Source organism: Pholis gunnellus, assembly GCF_910591455.1.
Source record: "Pholis gunnellus genome assembly, chromosome: 9".
NCBI lineage: Eukaryota > Metazoa > Chordata > Actinopteri > Perciformes > Pholidae > Pholis > Pholis gunnellus.
The window spans coordinates 6,138,828-6,161,431 of NC_136535.1; the positions used below are offsets into that span (position 1 = coordinate 6,138,828).

At 44.7% G+C, this 22,604-nt stretch overlaps 1 protein-coding gene across 1 annotated transcript in view; it reads right to left on the minus strand.

Moving 5' to 3' along the window:
• Positions 1-22,169, minus strand: part of LOC306701246 (RNA-binding protein Nova-1-like) — a 46,259-nt gene extending 24,090 nt beyond the window's left edge. Inside the window, exon 1 of the mRNA XM_079166504.1 lies at positions 22,090-22,169. The gene's annotated coding sequence lies outside the window, so the exon portion shown is untranslated. The remainder of the gene's footprint in view (positions 1-22,089) is intronic.
• Positions 22,170-22,604: the final 435 nt, after the last annotated feature.

Sequence of the window (22,604 nt, forward strand, 5' to 3'; positions counted from 1 at the left end):
GTAAGCTGCGCCCCCTCTTGTACGGAGGTTTCTGGTCTGTTTCTTTCACCATGGAATTAGTTGTGATAACTCATTTCCCCCCTGAGGATGAAAGTATTCTGATTCTGATCTGCAGGGACCAAATGAGAAATGCGACTTATTTGAAAGGAATGGTGTTTCTGCTGCATCGGGAGAACCGGGAAGATTACGCAAATTAGGCTGATAATTGATTGCGTTTATCGCTTTGGGACGCCACCAGTCACAGTGTTGATCCTTGTATTTTAGTGCCGTGTGGGTTTTCATTTCTGGCAGTTTTTCTGCTGGAACGACTTGCTGAAAGAATTAGAAAATAAAGTGGTTGAAAGGTCCAGTGTGAAGGATTTAGGAGGATCTATTGACAGAAATGGAGAATGTAACTAACAATTAACTGTATAATCGCCTGAAAATAAAAAGGGTGTACGTTTTTTAGCTTAGAATTAGCCTTTCGTGTGTGTGTTCATACAGAGCAGGTCCTCTTCACAGAGTCCACCATGTTGCTCCGCCATGTCTCTGCAGTAGCCCGGAACAAATGGAGGTAGAGTTCATGGGTTCATACGGAATGTCCTGGAAGCTCACCAGATAACACACTGGCCTTCTGCACAGAGTGTATTTGTGTGTGTGGCATCATGTACGTTGTTTTACACACACACTCGGACAAAGACACACACTCCAGCTCTGATACTTATCCGACGAGCATTATCTCCCCTGTTGGTATCTGGTGTCACACAACTGCCTTGATGAGGCCACACCTGTCTTCTTGCCCAACACACACACACACACACACACACACACACACACACACACACACACACACACACACACACACACACACCCCCCTCCTTCTACTCTTACCCACGCTGCACTGCGTCCCAAAGCCTCAAAGTTAACAATCCCCCCCCAACCTCTGCGTGTGTGTGTGTGTGTGTGTGTGAAAGGTGTGACTTAATGAGTTCCTTTCTGCCTCAGTGTGTGTGTGTGTGTGCCCATGTGTGTCTTGTGTTTTGTTATTTCGGTGCTTAAAACCAAGCTGTGCGTTCATTTTTGTATGTTTGCCTTATTGGTATCGGGTCTATCTTTAACTTGTGTGACTGTGTGATGTGGACAGTGTCAGCTGGACTAAGCCTCCATGTCCCCACCCTCTTATAGCCTTAAATCCCCCCCAAATCCATCTCTGCACCCCATGTGCACTACAACTGCCCCTTTACCCCGTCAGCTGCCCCGACACTGCTGTCAGCCTCTCTCTCTCTCTCTCTCTCTCTCTCTCTCTCTCTCTCTCACACACACCTTTCCCTCATCATGTCTCTGCTCCCCAGAGAAAATGTCCCCTCTCTCTCTCTCTCTCCCCTCCCTCTCTCTCTCTCTCTCTCTCTCTCTCTCTCTCTCTCTCTCTCTCTCTCTCTCTCTCTCTCTCTCTCCCTCCCTCTCTCTCTCTCTCTCTCTCTCTCTCTCTCTCTCTCGCTCTCTCTCTCTCTCAGTTGAGAGATCATTTACAGATTACAATTTCCCATAAACATTTCTGAGGCAGAGATCCTGTCATTGGTTGGAGTGAGACCCCAACGGGCAGAGCCAGAGAGTGTGTGTCGCAACTGTGTTTAAATAGCTTTACAAATGAGCAAAATGAGTTTGACTCGGAGCGAGCAGTGCACTCTCAAAAAGACAAGAGACTTTCACGAGACAGAGATGTCGAAATGACGCAGCAGGCCAGAGACATCCGGACTTTCGTCCCGAATATGAGCCGAGCTCCGTCAGAGTCGTGTGCAGGCAGGCACAACCCGGTTGTATGCTTTGTAGTGTGCTGCGGTAGAGGGCCAATCATGCGTTGCATGGCTGTGTGCAAAACCATGCAAATAGCAATTTTCTTTCTAGATCTGGGCGCAAAAAAAGGATGGATTGCAGGCATCATTTGTCTGGAGACGTTTTGATACTACTTCCTGTTTGGTCGATGCCTTAAAGGTGTCGTCGATACTTTAAAAGGGATAACGATACCGAGTTTTAGTAACCATCCATATCTTACAAACCCCATCAGTGCTGAAAGTAGAAACAGCCCTGTGATGTCACTTGTGTAATCTAAACGTTAATGGCAAAGAGTCAACTGTTCCAAATGTAACACAATGTAAATAAAGTTATATTTAGTCGTGATCTTTGAAGGTCAACAGCAAAACAAAACCAAACAGCAGCACGTCTTCATACACGTTTCACAAAAACTCTCTCTCTCTCTCTCTCTCTCTCTCTCTCTCTCTCTCTCTCTCTCTCTCCCTCTCTCTCTCTCTCTCCGTATTGTTTTTTCTTCCTTGCTCCATTCCCCTTACTTCCTCTCATTTCCCTCCATTCCATCTCTCTCTCCCTCAGCTGAACACACCCTTTTTCTTCTGACTCATGCTACTCGGAAACACACACACACACACACACACACACACACACACACACACACACACACACAAACTCACGCACACACACACACACAAACTCACGCACACACACACACACACACAGACACACTCACAGACACACTATGCAGCTGAGCAACAGAGCCGTTATACGAGAATACTCGTCTTGACTCTATCCGCGTTTTCTTAACCTTACAGAGCTGCAGCCGTTTGAACTCGACCCTCCTTGCCGTCCCCTCTCCCCTTAACCCGGCCGACACCCACACCGTGACATTACATGTGCCACGCGGGAGGCCCCTACCGCTGGTAATGTAAGTGCCCTGCTCTGCTCATTGACTTTTACTGGACCACATAATAATGAGGAGAAACTTTCCCCCCTAAAGGAAGCAACAGATGAGAGCCTCTAATTACCAAACTCAACATCCGCGTGATGACTTAAGTGTCAAAGGCCCGTTCCGAACATTTCGCCAGCATGCATTTGCTGTATATTGAAATAACTGAAGAGAATTGGACTTGTGTGTGTCATCACAATGGAAGGCGCAGGCCTGTTTTACTCCTACTTTACAAACTCTCGTCCCCCACACGCCTGTTTGTGATTGGTTGCAGCCACATATGATGTATTCGACAGGGAACCAAAGAGGGGCTGCTTAACAGCTCATGGCACGTGGCTCAGGGTTTGACCCCTCTGGATACACACACACACACACACACACAGACACACACACTCACACATACACACACTCACACACACACACACACACACACACACACACTCACACACACACACACTCACACACACACACACTCACTCACACAACATTTACTCAACAAAGCTCGTCAACCATGGAGACCAGCATGCCTGGTCTTTTACATCATCATCATACACAATCTGGTCCACATTTGTTACAGCTGGGACTGCAACGTGTGTGTGTGTGTGTGTGTGTGTGTGTGCTTGTCTCTGGGTATGTTTTTGTGCGCCTGAGATCATGTGTGTGTGTGTGTGTGTGTGTGTGTGCTGGGACTTGGCTCGAACAGTGGGGACACGTAGCCTGAGAAAGTGAAAACTGTGCAGAGCCTCACACACCAAAACATCCTCAACTATGCTTGAACTCGTTGCCTCATGCGCTGCTGGTGAAACCGCCTGAGAGTTTACACTCCAACGCACACTTCTCTTCAAGCGTGACATAAATCCAAATCGGAGGGGGAAAAAAAAGCAAATATAACTCTCCGGCTGAGGTTGAGGACTCGTGCTGTAGCTGCAAACCCACATTTTACGCTGTGAGAGATTTGATTAACACGAGCAGACGTCGGCAGAGAGGAATCTGAGCCAAAGTGTGGACCGACTGCGAGTCTGTTGGCCGAGGAAAAGATGTTTCTTGACTTTTTTACGATCTCACGTCACCAACGATAGTTTGGACTGGCCGGAGCCAAGTTCGGTTCAAAAGCATCTGTTCATTTTCAGTTTTATTTCTAAAACAGTAATCTGCTATGATTCTTATTAGTTAACAGCACACAGCTCAATCATCCGGCTACAAAAACATCATATAATGGTGTGAAGGCAACACTGGTTGCTGTGGTTGAAATCCATTTTGGGGCATCGCTGTATTCATATTTTTTCATATTTGATCCCATATCAATATGATTTCATCATAATATTATTTTACACATTTGTGTTAAATTGTTCTAGATTAATTATTCAGAGCAAGCTGTGATTGAAAACGTGCATAGAGGTTTGTTTTGTACCATACATGACATTTGCCACCTTATGATTATAGATTATCTATAGATGACACAATATCATCCTATAAAGAAATGATTCCACTGAATGTCAATAAATACATTGAATTATTGCCACGTCCATGAGCAAAACCTACATATTTATCCTGCTTAAAAGGTTCTCTATACGATACTCAGACCCTTAATTTAGCAGCAAACGACTATTCGCTATGATAGATATAGCAGAGTAATCTCTACCACTGTTTGCACTGTTTGTACTGTTAGCACCGTTAGCTGCTAGCCACATTGACAGCTGTGCGGAGGCAATCCCTCAATCATCGAGATTTGCTGTGATTTCCGTAGAGATCACCTTTAAACTCAGCCTTCTCAGGTTCCGTTATGAAACGGACAAACTGTAACACAAAACCTCCAGAGAAACACTGCCGGGTCACTGCGTGCACCCTCTTGACAGCTGAACATAAAAAATAAAAAAATGTAATATACAGACTGTAAACCACTAAAAAGCAACAGTAATCTCAGAGAGAGTGGTAGAGGCTATTATATATACTGCTGCCGGTCGGTCATCAGATCCGTGTTTAAGGTTGAAAGTGCCGGATCGGGACGAGGTGGGAAGAGACAGGAGGTCAGACTCCCAACGTGTGTGTGTGTGTGTGTGTGTGTGTGTGTGTGTGTGTGTGTGTGTGTGTGTGTGTGTGTGTGTGTGTGTGTGTGTGTGTGTGTGCAGATTTGATGGAACTTGATGGACATGTCTGTAATTAGAGGTTTTTGATAAGTAACTGATGGAGACAGAAGCAGGAGATGCTCTCCCCCACTCTCTCTCTCTCTCTCTCTCTCTCTCTCTCTCTCTCTCCCCCTCTCTCCCTCTCTCCCCCTCTCTCTCTCTCTCTCCCTCAATTAGTGTTGTGTGTAAGTAGGTGGAAGAAAGTGGCAATTAACAATCAGCTAAAACACTAATTATCTCTCTCTCTCCCTCTGTCTATCAACCCCGCTCTCTACAAAGTATCAGCTCGGCCGCGAGTGTGCACGAGCATACATCTGCATGGATGTGCACACGTGCACTGATATGAGAGCGTGTGCGCCGTGATCTTGTCTACATGTGTGAGCGCAGATCTGAACGTGAGCGTGGAGGGCGGGGCCCCGACGGGAAGCGTGACCTCATCTTTACTAACGACAACCATACGGAACATGATTGTATGATTTACAGCACGACGTGGGAAACAACAGACGGCTGCTGGAGGAAGATGAAAGCAGAGTTTTACAGAACGTGGCTGAAGTTTATTGATGGGGGGGGGGGGGGGGGGGGGGACGACACATGAAATAGTTGATGGCTGTTGGAAAACTCTCTGGCAGTAAACGGACCAGAAAAGAAGTGGTGAAAAACTGTGCAAAGAAATGTTTCAGTGCCCAAATGATCGTCACTCGCTGTTATTGTGTGGAAAATAATGAGCTGTTTGCTGAAGCACAGTTTGTAGCCTAATTATTTCTCTGTTTTCTTTTGTTGTGATCATTAAGAAACGGGGGCTGTATTGACGGCGCTGTTCATTTGTGGACATTCGTGCACATAAAGACTCCTTGATTTGAAGAAAAGATTGAAACAGAAAAAAGAACGAAGGCTAAGACGAAAGAAAGAATCTAAGAATAAAGGCAGGAACTGGAAACAAACTAGACAAACTGTGGAAAAAAAAAAAAAAGAAAGAGACCGTCAGATGGTAGACGGCGAAAAATATCAACCTGTCTTCACTGCTGGGTCAGAGGTCATGAATCCTATCAGCCAATCAGCACCTTTCTCTGAGGGGAGCCACCAACACTGAATCCTGTCTGTCTGTCTGACCCCTGACCATAAACACGCACGCCATCACATCTGTACAATACATGTAACTACATGCACTCTGGTAACTGGCCAGACACACACACACACACACACACACACACACACACACACACACACACACACACACACACACACACACACACACACACACACACACACACACACACACACACACAGTAATCAGGCTCAGGGCTTCATAATTAAAGTGAGAGTCCAGCCGGTGTGTCAGAGAGACGATACGACAGCTGACGGCTTTGTGGGACCTCAGGATGGGGGGGGGGGGGGATGGATTAATCATTGGGGGGATGAAGGCGATGACGGTGGTGCATATGTGGGTGTACATATGTGCGGGGGGGGGGGGAGCGGGGGGGCCTACATGGGGGCGTGGGTGTTGGAAGAAGCAGGGGAGGGAGGGGGAATTGGGGGAGCTTTCACCAGGGGGGATTAAAAATAATGGAAGTGGGGTGAGATGGGGGATTCAGGGGGGGCAGCTGTGGAACCAGCTCTTTTGTGAGGGAGGGGTGTGTTTGTGTACATGTGTGTGTGTGTGTGTGAGAGAGACAGAGGGTTAAGGGGTCCCAGAGGGCTACCTTTGTCCCCTTGCCAGAGATTGGGGGTCTGTAAAGACGAGGAGAAAAAAAAAGAAATGCAATTTCACAACTGGTTCTCTCTCTCTCTGTCTCTCTTCAATGTCTCTCTCTCTCTCTCTCTCTCTCTCTCTCTCTCTCTCTCTCTCTCCCTCTCTCTCTCATCAATGAGGCTCTTTGTTTGCCGCACTCACCTTCTTCCTCCTTAAAGGGAATGCCACTCCTACACAAAGCAGGACTCTACAGTGAAGGAACCTGCTCCTTTAAGAGCACACACACAAATACACACACACACACACATCTGTGAGCGTGTGTGTGTGTGTGAGAGGTACTCAGAGACATTAGCAGATTTAGACCTTTTAGGTCTGACCCCTTTGTGCAACTAGAGGGATGTTGCCATGACTACAACCAATGCTAAGTGTCATTGTTGTGAAGGGGCCAATCACGACGGAGCACATATGTCGCTGTCTGTGTGTGTCTGTGTGTGTGTAGGAGTGTTTGATCAGCACTGCATTTCATTTCACTTCAAGCGTTAAACTAACGGATTATTTTAACGTCGTGTCGTTAACACAAAGAATTCAAACTTGTTCACTCTGCGATTCTCCGGTAATTACTGTTATTTTGAAAGACTTCATTTTTAAAATCATTTCTCGAGAAGCCCGGGGAGAAGCTCTTCCAAATAAGCTTTACTATCCCTCTGCATACGCAGCTTTGGGATGTTATTAAAAGCTGCCATGCAAATTAGCGCCTCGACTTCCTACGAGCGCTGCTTATTTCAGCCCTCGAGGACAGAGAGGGGATCTGGACGCCGACCAAGACGGGAAGAAAGACATCTCTCAGTCTCCGGCGCTCTCTTACACCTGCTAGGAGGAGGGAGGTGGAGGGGGGAGAGTCTGGAAGGACGTGGAGGAGGAGGAGGAGGAGGAGGAGGAGGGGGGTGTGTTCCTCCTCTCGGAGAGCTGTCACTTTGATTCCCATCACCAAGGCAACGGGTGTGCAGTCCCACAATCCTCTGCTTTGTCCGATGGGGGTGGGGGTGAGTGTGCAGTGGCTGCCGTGCTGTGCCTCTACAAACACTGCATTACACACACACACACACACACACACACACACACACACACACACACACTGAGGCCTGGTGCTACCGTCATAGCGGGTCGGGAAAAGCAAAATGAATCTCCATGGTGACAGAGAGACAAATCTCGCTATGTCTGTCTATTTATGGGTAAAGAGAGAGAGAGAGAGCAGGCAATACTGTGCAGCCAAACTAGCTGAAATTGTGTTTGTGTGCATGTGTGCGTGCTATCTCTGTACATGATAAAGATGTTTTTTGAAGACGGCCGAGCCGCGTTTGCTTAGCCGAGCTCCTCATAGAGAGAAGCTTTGTCATGAGAACTGACAGATACGAGTAGCCGGGTGACAGCAGAGAGAGAGAGAGAGAGAGAGAGAGAGAGAGAGAGAGAGAGAGAGAGAGAGAGAGAGAGAGAGAGAGAGAGAGAGAGAGAGAGGACAGACAGACAGACAGAGACTCAGCCCTCGAGGCCTTGTTTTTCAAAGTCTGGCCAGCGAACCCAGCGGTGGGGTTGTGGAGGATTTTGGAAGAGGTCGTCAAGGGGTCACGACGAAAACCATATCAAATCTCCTTAATTGAATGTGTCTTTATCCATCTTCAAGGTCTAATGCAGTAAAATCTAAATGATAGCAGTCAGTTTTAGATTTAATTATAGTGACGATAGACATGGGGAAGTGTGTGTATGTGTTTCACAATCTGGACATAATTGTAGGGCCCACCAAGGTATAATATTTCAGTTGCTCAAAAATAGGAGTCATTTTACTGGCCTAATCAAGGACCCAACACATGCCTTCTATCACTATTTTAAACTGCCATCAGGGATGCAAAAGACGTAGAAGGAAGTTGGTTTTATTCCAGAAGCCATTAGACTGCAGCTGCCGTACAACAGGGCTGTAAATGTACCTTGCGTATAGTTTTGATAAAGGCACACAATGAGCCTTCGTCTATTTAATATGGTTGACACTTTTCCTACATGATCCTGTTTTGTATTTTTTAAGGTTGTCTTTTATTTGTGCAAATCGATTCCTTTGCACATATTTGCGTTTGCAGACTCGCTTGCTTTTATTCATCCCCTGAGGAATTGAAACCTAGAGAGATGAGAGGAAGGAAGGAGTGAAGCCGGAGGAGAGACGACAGAACTGGCAGCCTTTATCTAGGAGAGTCTGGAGATCAGGGAGACGTGGGTCAGCTCACAGCCCTAACTAACTAACTCACTAACTAACTGCAGCTATGTCTGTATGGTTGTTGCATTGGCTGTTTAATAAGGTGCAAGACTGTAAAAAAAAAAAAAAACACAATCTTTACACAAAGCAGATACTCGTCACAAGCGACAGCTGCAGCTCCAGTTTTCTGTGACACCCTTTTAACACACAGATTGCAGAGGACATATGTACACACACTCTCTCTCTCTCTCTCCTCTGAGGCAGATGGGGACACCCTCTCTCCCCCCCGCCCCCTTCTCCTAGCATGACCGAGGGTCAAAGAGCCTATTGTCGCACAGAACGCCTCGCCTCCACCTATTGTCTGCGACAGTTGGAAACCCTCAGAGCTCATACAAACCTCTGCACATTCAACTGCTCCTCCTCCTCCTCCTCCTCCTCTTCCTCCTCCTCCTCCTCCTCCTGCTGCTGCCCTCTCCTTTCTCCTCTTTTATTCCACTCTCCCTTTCGCCCACTCGCTTTCCCAATTCCCCCTCCTCCTCCTCCTCCTCCTCCTCCTCCTCCTCCCCCTCCTCCCCCTCCTCCCCCTCCCCCTCCTGTCTGTGTGCTGACTGGGCTCTTCAATCTGTCACACTTGCACAGCTGGACCGGTGCAGACACACGCAGGAACAAAAGCATCGACTGCATTATCAGCAGCGCTTTGGTTTAGTTGACTGAACCTCTTAGTTACTTCTAACATTTGGTTTTTATTCATATTTGCGGCGTGCGTTGGACCTATAGTCCTTTTGACGTTGCATTCGTTCAGTCAGATGATTAGATTAGAGCACATTAATCATGAATGACCTTTGTGGGAAAACTGGGTTGTTACAGGACTTTAAAAAAGAACTGTGAAAGAAATAAGAATGGATTCAATAAAAGGTGGGAAGCATCCCAAGCCACGGTTAAATTGACAAAAGTGAAAATGTGCTGTGTGTGCGGAAAAACCCAGATCAGACGCCAATCAGTGCATGTGCGATTTTTCCTTTGTTTGTAACATCCAGGTCATTGTGTCTGGTGACCTCTGACCTGCACAGCGTGGACAAAATAATCTGCTGCATCTATATGCAAATAAATACAAATAAATAATGAACTGAAATCAGATTGTCTTTACTCTAATTATGGTCAAACCCATCAGTGTGTAATATCAGTGATAAAGTATTGTCTAAATCATCTTATAATTGAAATATTGAAACAGTGCTCGTGGACGCAAACGGTGCACATTAGCTGTCAGGAGGCCTTCTCGTTGGAAATGACTTTCCCACATCTCAGACAGAACCTGGAAGTGGACCGAGTGAAATCGCAGCAGAACGCATTGTGACAGCTTCAAACAGGAGTCCGGCAGCCCGTGAGCTGTGAGCCCTGTCGAGTGTGGGGGGGGGGGGGGCGCTGCTGCAGTCAGAGCGGCGGGAATATGGCCGGCCGTTCACAATGACTATGCAGTTTGAGCGGCTGCAGGGCGCCATGATGCCCGTGAGTGGCAGGTGGAATCTCTTTTGACTCGCTCTCACTTGCTGCTCGGGAAAGGGTTTTCTTTCCTCCTCCTCCTCCTCTCGCTTATACAAGAGCAAAAAAAGAGAGAAACGAGAAAAAAGAAAGAAAGAGTCCTACGCTAAATCACAGGAAAATCAATGTAGGGCAGCGAAGGACGAGCTTTGTTTCGTTTCACGAGGGCAAGATAGAAAGCAATTCCATTCATTTTTGTTCAGGTGCGTTCTGTCATCACGAAAGCTGACGACTTCCAGTTCGGCTGTGACCTGAGCCCTGCAGACACCGTCTGTGTGTGTCTAATATCAAAGGTTAAGGCTTATGGATGTGAATCCAAGCGAATCCCATTCATCACAACAGCTCTCAGCTTGCGGAGCCGGCACAATGATGGATGGAGTTAGAAGAAGAAGAAGAAGAAATAGATCCAATAGATTTGCAGGATCTGAAATAGTGATAAATAGTACATAATATAATTTTTATGAAACAATAAAAATGTTCAGACTACAATCTGGCAATAATTGGAAGTGATTTTGTTTGGGGGATAATAAAGAATTCTGCGCTGTTAAAAGACAATTTATCACAATTTGATTTTCCAAAAGAAACTTTTTGATTTTGTTTCAAATATTTGAAGTTCAAAGCTGATTTTGTAGCACATGTTCGCATGCCAACGATCTTCTTCCCATTATTTTGTAGGAGGCGCCTTGTCAATCAGAGAATCTTTGTACCACGGAGGCTATCGATGTTCAGGTTAACTACTCAGTTCTCCTTTTGTTTATTCCAAATAAACTGGAACAATAAAAAAAATTAAAAATACACAGAATTTGTTTCTAGCCAGGTGATCTTTTTCCCTCATGAGAAGATACAAAAGATTTCATGTCTGAGTTGATCAACGCAGTGTTACAGAAAAGTTAAGAAGACCAGCGTGAGATGGAAACACCACAAACAAAATTCAGGTTGTCTCAGGGAAGACACACACTCAGACCTGCAGTGGGGATCAATAGTGTGTGTGTGTGTGTGTGTGTGTGAGTGTGTGTGCGTGTGTGTGTGTGTGTGGGAGTGATGAGTGGCAGCGAAAGTGTTTGAGAGGTTTTATGACATGTCGTATTTCACTGACAGACTGCATTATCCTACCACTTCCCAAGGACACACACTCACAAACACACACACTCTCACACATTCTCAATCTTACTCATGCACCCACACACACACACACACACACAAACACACACACACACACACACACACACACACACACACACACACACACACACACACACTCACACACACTCTCGGTGCAGCATTGATCTGCGGTCGGGCCGGCCATATTCCTGCTGTTCTATTTACGGTTGGCCTCGCCGGGACCCTCAACACTCTCTTATTAAAAGTCTAAACATGAAGGCAGCAAATGGAGAGAGAGTTAGTGCACTGAGGGGAAGGAAAAACACGATCGATCACCAACTTCTTTCCTTTCTAATCGTGGTTGCTGCTGTTTCGAATCCTTTCATTTTGTTGCCTAAACATAACCAAGTATTTCGCGATATTTTCCTAAATCTAATCAAGTAGTTTTGTTGCCTAAGTCATTTCCTGTGAAAAAAGATTCTCTGCACGGAAGGAGAGTAAGCCGACACGTGTTCCTGGACTTTTTTTGTGAGGTAACATACGAACCGTTGTGTGAGGATACGTTGCAAGATTCCAATGATCATTATCGAGGCTGCAGTTTGTGGGGGATTGCATTATTCGATGTAAGTTGGTCAAAAAAAAAGAGAGAAAAAAGTCCCAGTAGTTTATTCTGTAGCTGCTTGCTTGTGGTGGACAGAGCTGTGTGTCAGTGTGGTATTAACCCTGCTGGGGCTGAGACGCTCATTCTGCATGAGTTCATGTAGAAGGACATCGGTAACCCTGTCGAAGGTTCAGGGATCAGCTCCCACCGGAGCCTCCGGAGAACACAGAAACACACTCAGAGAGGCACTTTAGCGGGAAGCGACAAATTTGCCCTTTTCAACCATATAGAGCTTGTTCGCTCCAAACTGTGTGACTATTTGAGGGAAAGGTTGAAGGTTGATATTCGCTATTTCTAAAAAGGTTGCACATCCTCTAGTATGGGATATTAAAAGGGAGCGCTCTAAAGTCTTGGTGACCTGCAGCAAACAAAGACATCTGCCCTTGCGTGTATCCCGTCTGTGTGATTGCCATTTTCTGTTGGCACCAGCGTGATCATTTCGTTTATCAAATTAAATATCATAACGCAGAACTGGATCAAACAATACGCCAGATAACATCAGCGACCGACTGCTTACTTCCCTTTTAAAATGCAAAAGTTTCTCAATCTACTTTATATTTTTTATAAGAGCTGCAGTCAAATGTCTCTCGTTGTGGATCACCAGTTGTCCTCTCTGTGAGGGTGATGGCAGTGATGTAGCTGCAGTCTCACTCGCTCTGAGTGCTGCGATATGACGGTCCGTCCGTCAGCCGGCGTGGCACCGACCGGTGCTGAGGTATTACTCAGCCCGTCTGCCTGCTGGCTGTCGTCCCACACAAAATAAATCAAAAAAGAAAATGTCATCACCTTTTATTCTGCTCATTGATGTAGCTTCAAGATAACTCCCTTTGGCCTTTAAAATAAAAAGTTCTCTCTTAGTAAAAAATAAAACAAATGCCCCCCCCATCTGATTTATTCAGTCATTTATTAGAGATCTGAAACGATCACTTGAGTAATGGATTTGTCGATTGAACATTGAAGTAAACATGTCAAACTTTGTCTCTTTGCAGCTTCTCACATGTGGGGATTTGCTGTTTGATCATTGGAGACCCCCCCAAACAACTAATGATGACACATGTAATGACACAAACACAGTGAAGGGGTTACGTTTTTTTGGCTGAGCTCCGATCAGCCCCGACGCTCGCGCTCAGACAGAATGCAGACACTTCAACGGGTGCCAATTTGAGGCAATGATTTGACAAATTCAGGACGGGAACCATCGTAGAAATCTAATTTAGTGGAAATCACCTCGTCATAACTGATAAACAGCAGACATTTGTAATGCCTGCGTCGTTTAATGAAGAGAGGAAATGGCTAACAAACAGGAAATTCATTATATTAGAGAGTGTGTGTGTGTGTGATATATGTAATATTCTAGTTTTCAGTCTGAGAGCTTAGAGCTGCGTAAGAAGCTTAGAGCGCTGGAATCGGTAATGTTGATAAAGGCTGGGGGAGGCAGCGTGTGTGTGTTTGTGTGTGTGTGTGTGCGAGTGTAAGTCAGGTGTGTGTTAGTATGTTCGGTCATGTTGCCTTTTGCGACAGATGTGAGCTGGTTGTGTGTGTGTGTGTGTGTGTGTGTGTGTGTGCAGATGGGAATTTAAATGCTGAAAACCGCAATCATGATGTGGGATTAAAGACAAAGCTCTGAAATGGTGTCACGGCGTGACAGAGGACGGACAGAGGAGACGGAGAGACAGAAGAAAATGAGCAAAAAGTACAAAAGAGGTTGGATTGAGGGAGAGAGTAGAGTAGAGGTAGAGTTTGAGACGAACAACAAAAGTTTGTGGACATTTATAATAAAGGTTTAATACATGAATGTCCATATAGTTTTGGCCTCTACCGTGTGACTGCACAACTTAACTGAGTGTCTCTTCGGTGACTCAGTGTTTTCTCAGCTGCTAATGAGGAACTAGATCGTCTCTGTCTTGTGAAGTCAAATGGGAACATGTGGTCCTCGTCCTTCAGGAAGTCTGATTAAAGTGATATGAAAGAAAAAAAACATTCCCTCAGGTTTAATCTGGTCCCCCTGTGTTAATTGTTCGTTTCTATTTTGCCAAATAGATGTAAAAAACAACAACAAACAACTGTATTTTTACATATTTTCTTTTCTTTAAAACAAATAAAAATATCAGATTAAATGAGACTTTGGGCGACTAGCTAGCAACACCGCTCAAGCACTGCCGTTCATATGCGAGTGCTGCTCGCCCTGTGGTTGAAAATCCACAAAGTTCCCCTTTAATCTCCCCGTCGTCCTCCTGATCTAACAAAAAGTTAGAAAAATCCTTCTTGTGACTGCACACTGCTAAAAATATTCACGATAACAAAAAAACCGTCACAGTACAGAAGCTAAAGACGCTCTCTCTTCCATTTTACTGGGACTTTAACAATCAGACTGAGGTTGGATCGGGATCATTGAAGTTGGCTATATGCGCTGGTGAAGTCACCGCTACAGGAATGTGTACCGCTCTGAGGCTACACGGACACAAATAGATACTGATATTAATGTCCACACACACAGAAAAGGATACGTTCCTCTGAAGTGTTTGGACGTTGTGTCTCTTTGTTTAAGATCTTTTTGTTGCATTTCTGTATTTGGTGTATTTAATCGAAGTTCATGAAGACTTCCGAAGGATTTAACAACCGACGCTTTGGATGTTTTGGGAACGTGTCATCCCTGTGAGGTCAGAGGATTACTACGGTTTATTTGAGCTTAGCAAGAACTACACGTATAAGGCTTATTAGTTTCTAAGTAAAAGTAACAACAAATTATGTTTTTTTAATTTTAAAAAAGTCAAATTTTCCCTGAATGTTGGGATTTTTTAAATCATTTTTTTCTTAATTATGTCATATTAAAAATAAATACTGATGAATTGAAATGTCACTTTTAACCAGGTAATTGGGCTTTTTGGTGAAGAGGAATCTGACCTGCAGTGAATTTACATTCCCGTCCTAGTGTAACCTGTCTAACGTACTGCAGGATGTGCCTCCTTCTCTGCTCTAAAACATCGGCAATGCTTTCAAAAAACTCTCAACACCCACATTATTATCTCAGCGCCCGTCTGCCGGAACGCTCAGTGAGACGCTGTAGCTATAAAACTGCAACAGGACAAGAGAAGGAAACGTTGACGGCATCGATACTAATTCATTTCCAGCTTTAAGTTTGTCTTCATGGCTTTGCCACCGTGTCCGACCGGAGGTCAATATCTCGGCGGCGAGGAGTGAAAGCGGGTCGATTCTAATTATAAAACAGGTGTCGTGAATGAATATTTTATGTGGAACGACAGGGGCTGTGTTGGTTCTCTTCACAAACTGATGAACCAACAGATGCAGCCGTCACAGTTTAATGTTTACTGGCTACTTGCTGAGCAAATGCACTCATGAAGTGAACAAGAACTTAGTTTTTGGTATATTCTGAGTAGCAGTGAATGTTTAAGATTCTTCTCCAGTCATTTTATTTTATTCAACACTTTGCAAGCACCTGCAGAATGTAGAAGAAAATGTATTAAATATGAAATTGTATTAACTGTAATTAATTGCCTTTGTGTATTCCTGACAGCTCTGTAACAGTAACCTCTGTGCAGACAGAACATATTTTACATTAATGAACAAACCTCTGGAAGTGAAACCTTTCGGTGTCGTGTGAAGAGAGCCCAGACCAGCCCTGTAAGAGATCACACCTTCATGTATCAAAAAGTATTGAGCCAATGCAAATCCACTACTAACTTTTTTAACTGTTATTTCCTGTGACCCTGTATATTATCATGGCCAGAACTCACTCTGGTCTGAGAGAATGCTACAGCTTTGTGGTGAACTTCTGTCTCCAATTAAACTCATCCAAGCCACAAGAATTTTTTCTTCAACAAGACTCTCTGAACAAACACAATGTTCAGGAGAAATGCATGGAAATGGAGTAAGGACAAGCGGCAACGTATGCAGAGGCAATCGTCTCAAACTCGGCTTATAAGACAAAAACAAAATGAAACACCGAGCTGTCTGCGTGCACGGCAGCGGCTGAGTGGCGGCGATGTACTCAGCAGTCTGTACTGGTTTCCGTTAGCGGTTAGCCAAACACACCATCCTAAACACTACAAAAGTGACCAAAGAGGTTTTCCCCCACCTTGTCTCTCGGCACAGAATAGCGATGCACTCTGCTGGTTATCACTAAGAGTGGTGAGTGAGGAGTCAGTTAATGGCAGTATCGCAACCAACAGAGGGCATTGAGCATGCAGCCATTGCTGCAGGAGAACGCGAGATCGGACGTGGACAGACACAGAGGTGCACACACGCAGCCCATCGCATGATTCTCCTGGCGGAGATAATTAATGCGGTTACAGTTAATTAGCTAATGAGTCACCCGAGACACCGAAAACCTGCTGAAGGAATAGTTTAACATTCTGGGAAACGCATCGTGAAATCCAGCTCTGTAATTAACGCACAAACACGAGACTGATATCCACCTTATTGTCTCACTGTCGGATGAGGGTGTTGAATAATTCCTTTTGTCTTCTGGCATCATTCTCTCTCACACCAGCACACACACACACACACACACACACACACACACACACACACACACACACACACACACACACACACACACACTCGTTTTATATGTCCTAATCCCAAAATGAAAACAACAATTTTTGTTTGTTCTTTGTGTCAGTCTCTTGCGGATTGCAGCTCTGCAGATGCAGCGTTGTCATAAAATCCTGATACGTCCTTTTGTATCCATGTTAGCACAGAGAGGGAGGGAGAGAGGGAGGGAGAGAAAGAGGGGGAGAGACAGAGAGGAGCTATATTTGGAAGCGGCACTGCCTTGTACTGTATGGGTATGTAATAAATCTGTTGTGCCATAATAGTGAATGGTGGGTCGCACAGCGCTGCATGTGTGCGTATGTGTGTGTGTGAGAGGATGAATGGTGGCCTGTCTCGTCCCCCCCCAGCACCGCTGCTCCTTGCTACTGTAATTGGTCGTCGGCTTAAGTGCTGCTGCTGCACTATTCTCCAGATAGATGGGATGGGGGAAGAGACGGAGGGAAGGAGGGGGTTGAGAGGAAGCAGAGGGGGGTGACGGAATAATGCGACGGGGGGGGGGGGGGGGGGGGGAGAGACGGGGGGGAGAGGGAGGACGAAGTGACTGATGGGTGAGCTGGAGCCGGATCGAAGGACGTGTGAATTAAAAGGGACGTGAGAGGACAGAGGAGATGGAGGACAAGAGGGATGGGGGGAGGATAGTGAGATAGTGGGAGGAATGTAGGCTGAGGGAGGACAGGGTGAGACAAGTTCATGCGAGTTTCACTCATTTTATCCCAGATTTCTCCATTTTCATTCTCTAATTTGTAGCATCTGTTCAGTCTAAAAATATGAATAAATCAAAATAAAACAATGCACATGTAAGAATCTAGATCTTTCTTTGTGCTTACTGGTAATTGAATCCCCCTGTTTATAATGGATTGATTCTGCTGGTTTTACCTCACAGCTGTTTACATCCTGTTACCATGGTTTTCATTGTGTCCACTGTTCGTTGGGTTTCCTATTTTTATCCTCATGTTGTTGTTGTTGTTGTCTTTATCTTTTCTCCTAGAAGTGTCCTCTCTTGTCGCTAAAGTAAAACTTCCCCCTGGGGACAATTATGGAGTTATGAAAAGTGATCATAAATATTTAAGATTTTAACTGTAAAAATCCAAATGAGGGGACTTTTGTTTTTATCTTAACTTTAACTTTCAACGTCTCTAATCTGCAGGATCCAGTTTGAGATTTCGCCAACTTTACGAGTCAGAGGTGCTTTATATTTCACTTTTTTCATCTTGATGCAACTTTTGATCCAGGGGACTTTTGTCAAAAATGATCAGCATCACCTTAACTGGGTTATTGCTGTTGTTCCTTTAAAGTCTGCAGACGGGCAAATCCTACACCAGATTGCATCAACTAAACTCTTGTTTTTAGTTACGTGTTATTGTGAAAGGAAAAACAAGTTAAAAGTGCTCAAATTTAGGCCAAACGAGAAACTCGCAATGACAAAATCTATCTTTTTCTCGAGTCATCTAACATTTCCAGAGAGGTCAAGATGAAATTCCCCAAAATTTCAATGACCTCTGCCAGGTTTTCCACGACAGCTGGGATGGCCGTGTGTGTGTGTGTGTGTGTGTGTGTGTGTGTGTGTGTGAGTAGAGGGGGGAGGACGATGAGGGGAGGAGGAAAGGAGGGCGACTAATGTCTTCCGAGGAGCGAGAGGAGAGGAATGAGACACTTTGGCCAAGACACAGCAGTAACTCTCTACTCTCGTTAGACTGGCCCTGTTATTCCCAACACACACACACACACACACACACACACACACACACACACACACACACACACACACACACACCATGACACACACACACACACATGAGCCCTTGCAGCAGGTGGGCCTTTTGATTTGTCACCCAGGAAGAACCGTGTCTCATTTGCATACAGATGCCCCCTTCAGCCCTTAGGAAGGGTGCACATACACACACACACACACACACACACACACACACACACACACACACACACACACACACACACACACACACACACACAGCTTCTTCAGTCCTCCCCTCTAGACCGAGGCCCATACAACCCTCTCTTTCTTTTTTCTTTCTTTCTTCCACTTGTCTCCCTTCCTCCCCTTCTGTCTCTGTCCCTTTAATATTGTATTTGTAGATTTACATGCACTTCCTCAGTGGAAGTGTGCAAACTATCAATGGATTAATATGCTCATACAAATGCACATTTCTTTCACTTTTTCTCAAAATGTCTTTCAGTGAATTTATCATGTTGTCCTTTTAGTGTGTGTGTGTGTGTGTGTGTGTGTGTGTGTGTGTGTGTGTGTGTGTGTGTGTGTGTGTGTGTGTGTGTGTGTGTGTGTGTGTGTGCATCTTGGAGGCTCTTGCACCTTGCATCTGTTCTAGCTGGCAGAGCTTCCAGGAGTCTTGTGTGCCGGTGTCAAACAACGGCGGCTTGTTTTGCCGACTCCAACACTGAACTGATGCACACATTCAGACACGCCAAGACAACAAGAATGAGAGCCGAATTCCAAACCGAACACATTACTCCGCGGTGGAGGTTAAAGTAGAAGGGGGGAAAAAGAGCGTGCATGCAGCCGGGGCTGAGCAAAGGGGACGGGTAGACGTGAAATGAAGCTTTACAGGGAAAATATTCGCAGCGCTTTATTTATGTTTTTCCAGAATGCAGCATACTGGAATTCATGTTTCAGTCCTCCCAACGGTTCCAAAGTTTCATTTGATTTAAAGTATAAACAAATGCAACAGAAGTGACTCTTTGTCTCTATTTCCTTTGCTGTTAAAGCAAAAAAAAAGAGAAAGGAAAAGCAAAAAGTGGCATTTTAAGCCGTGGAATTCTAAAGCAAATTTGGTATTACTTTTCGAACTTAATCTCTAGAGACTCACGGCCAATATTACATTACGTCACACAAACCAACACATTTTGCCATAAACACGGAAAAATAGCAGATTGTAAAAACACTTTTTTTTTGTCCTCCTGCCTCATTAAAGGATTTATTCAGCAGCTCTGGTTCCACAGAAAACCCAACACGACTCTACAGCAGCTCTGAGACGTATTTAAGTCTCTATATTAGAGCCGGAGGAACCTCGTTCTGTGATCGGCTCGAGGGCGGCGATTGCATCAGAGACTCCGCAGGCGCGACGGCAACACTGGGAGGTCTTGAAAATATTACATCAGAGAGAAAGGTACACATCGTAGTAATAGATTTGGGTCGTATAAATACGTGTCACCGCACTGAATCACTCCGCCACCTGCCACCGAGTACACACAGCTGAACTGGACGCACATGAAGGCACTAAACATCTCCACCACGATTGTTTTTCCACGTGGCTTGTGGTCGAGCAAACTGTGGAGGCAGGGAAGGAGTCAAACCGCAGAGAGACACTTGCATGTATGTTATATTACGCATTTCTGGAAACACAATTCATCCGACCTGCAAAACCTTCGCTGTCAACAGTTATTTTACGACTTCCCCTTCTGGCAAACGCAAGGATGAATGTTTAAAAAATGTTCGGCAACTCTCAGCGCTGGAGGTGGAGGTGGGGAAAAGGTTGTGGTCTTGGTGAAGAACTGAAAAAGTCAACGCTCACTCGAAGCGTTAAGCTGGTGACGCATTGGCTTTTTCAGTGTTTCACCAAACTGCCCAATAGTTTCATTAGCCAAACACTAATGATTTATCCAGGGAAAATAAATACTTTCCTTTAAAACATATTTAGCATAGTATATAAATGTATTTTGCTCTCACGTGTTTGGTTGGAAACAACATGCATTTCGTCTCCTCAAACCTCCTGACTCCCAGCAGGACAGTTCGAGCAGGATGACACACACACACACACACACACACACACACACACACACACAGATCTCAGCCCCAGTCACATGTCAAACCAGGGCAGAATTAAGAGTTTAAACAAATACAATTTCACCTCTGATCCTGTAATCCTGATCTGGTGGACTGTGTGTGTGTGTGTGTGTGTGAGAGTGTGTTAGGGGTGCAATGTGAGCCCAGTCAAGGCCTCTCTGTCCCTGAGGACTCACAGCCTCTGTCAACACAAACTTAGAGCCACACACACAAACACACACACACATCCCTGTACTTCTATCTTTGTGAGAATGACATAAAGCATTGCCTAGTCCTGGGGTGGCCAAACTATGGCCCTCGGGCCAACTGCGGCCTGCTGATTATTTGTAAATGACCCGTGGTGATTTTTTATTAAAAAAAAAGAATATGGCCTGAGCATATTTATAATGAATTGCACTGCATGTACACTGCACATCATAGTTTAAACACTAGATGTTGACTAAATTTAGTTGAGTTATCGTCGTCTCAACCTCTTGACACAGAAACAAATATTTTACCATTTCTGCTTGTTCTGTTTGTTACATCTTAATATTAGACTGATTGATTTACATCTTACGTATACGAATAATGATTATTAATAATAATAATAATTAATTGTTGAAAAAAACTAACTACACATTTACTATTGTTTGGCCTGTGATTCCTTACATTGTTCTCTATATAAAAAGGTTTGGTCCCCAATGCCCAAGCCCCTTACCCTTACAATAACCCTAAACTGAACCGAATTCTAACCCAAACGTTAAAACCAAGTCGGATCTCTAAAAGGTCTTTGAAATAGTGAGGACCGGCCAAAATGTCCTCACTTTCCAAAAGTCACCACAAAGATAGATGTACAAGTACACACTCACACACAGGGACAACGTAGCCTTTATGAAACCATAGATTTATCCCACGGCGTTGAAATGAGGCTGTCGTTGTCGACGCAGAACAACAAGCAGGAGGTCAACAGTTCTGATGTGAAGGAAACTCACTGAGATGTCACTCAGCAGAAAAAACTCCTGTTACCGTTGTGTGTGTGTGTGTGTGTGTGTGTGTGTGTGTGTGTGTGTGTGTGTGTGTGTGTGTGTGTGTGTGTGTTGTATATCAGTGCATGTGTGTTTTAACATAATGAAAGACTGATCCATCCATCCATTCATTTTCCTGTCCATCGCTGTTCATGGTCTATTTTCATTGTTTCTCATTCATCCATCCATCCTGTCACCATTCAAATATATTGTTCTGCTGATGAAGCAAAACTCCTCCTTTTAACACTTTAACACTGTGATGCATTTTGTATTTCATGTGCCGGTACTTTGATATTTGATGGCAAATTTTGTTATTTTGGCCAAATACAAAATGTTCACCATGTTTAGGAAAAATAGGCACATAAAAAATATTACTGCATTCAAATGATTCCTTTTATTGTACTGTTGTGTTTTGTGATTGTCTGTTTTAGTCGTATACATTACGTTTTATGTGTTAGAATGAAGTGAGTGAGTGAATTAACAGTGTAAAAGTATCTAAGGATGAAGTTTCACTCTTTTTTCACCAGCCCTTCATCTCTCCATCCATCCATCCATCCATGATGCGAAGCAGCAGCAGCGGTGGTTTAGGTGTCTTACCTGGGTAGAAGTCTTTGGATTTGGACAGTTTGATGGTGGCTCCGGTCTCTTTCTGCAGCTGGACGATGGTCTGGCCTCCCTTGCCGATAATGGAGCCCGCCGCATAGCTGGGAATCAAAACCTTCAGGAAGTACTCGCCTTCCTCTGCAGCAGAAAACAGGAAACAGGAAGTCAGAGAGAGAACCACTGCAGTTCATGTTGTTTTTAACTTCAAATAAAGCTGAAAAAGAAACATAATACTAAACGCTACAGTGTGCATCATTAGTTAGTTTGAACCTTTGCCCTCATGCCTGCCGTTTCTTTCTATAGTTTTCTTGAGTTTATGACAATTTTCGGCAATTTAACTAAATGTCTGTCAGCGACCAAAGTCTGACAAAACAGATGCCGCAGCAGAATCATTTTTCTCCCTCTCAACCGACCATCCGAAGCTCCCCCAAGCTGCCTAAATATGTCCAATCACATCGGACGATGACTGATATCCATGACAACTAATTATTCCCACAATCTGACAATTA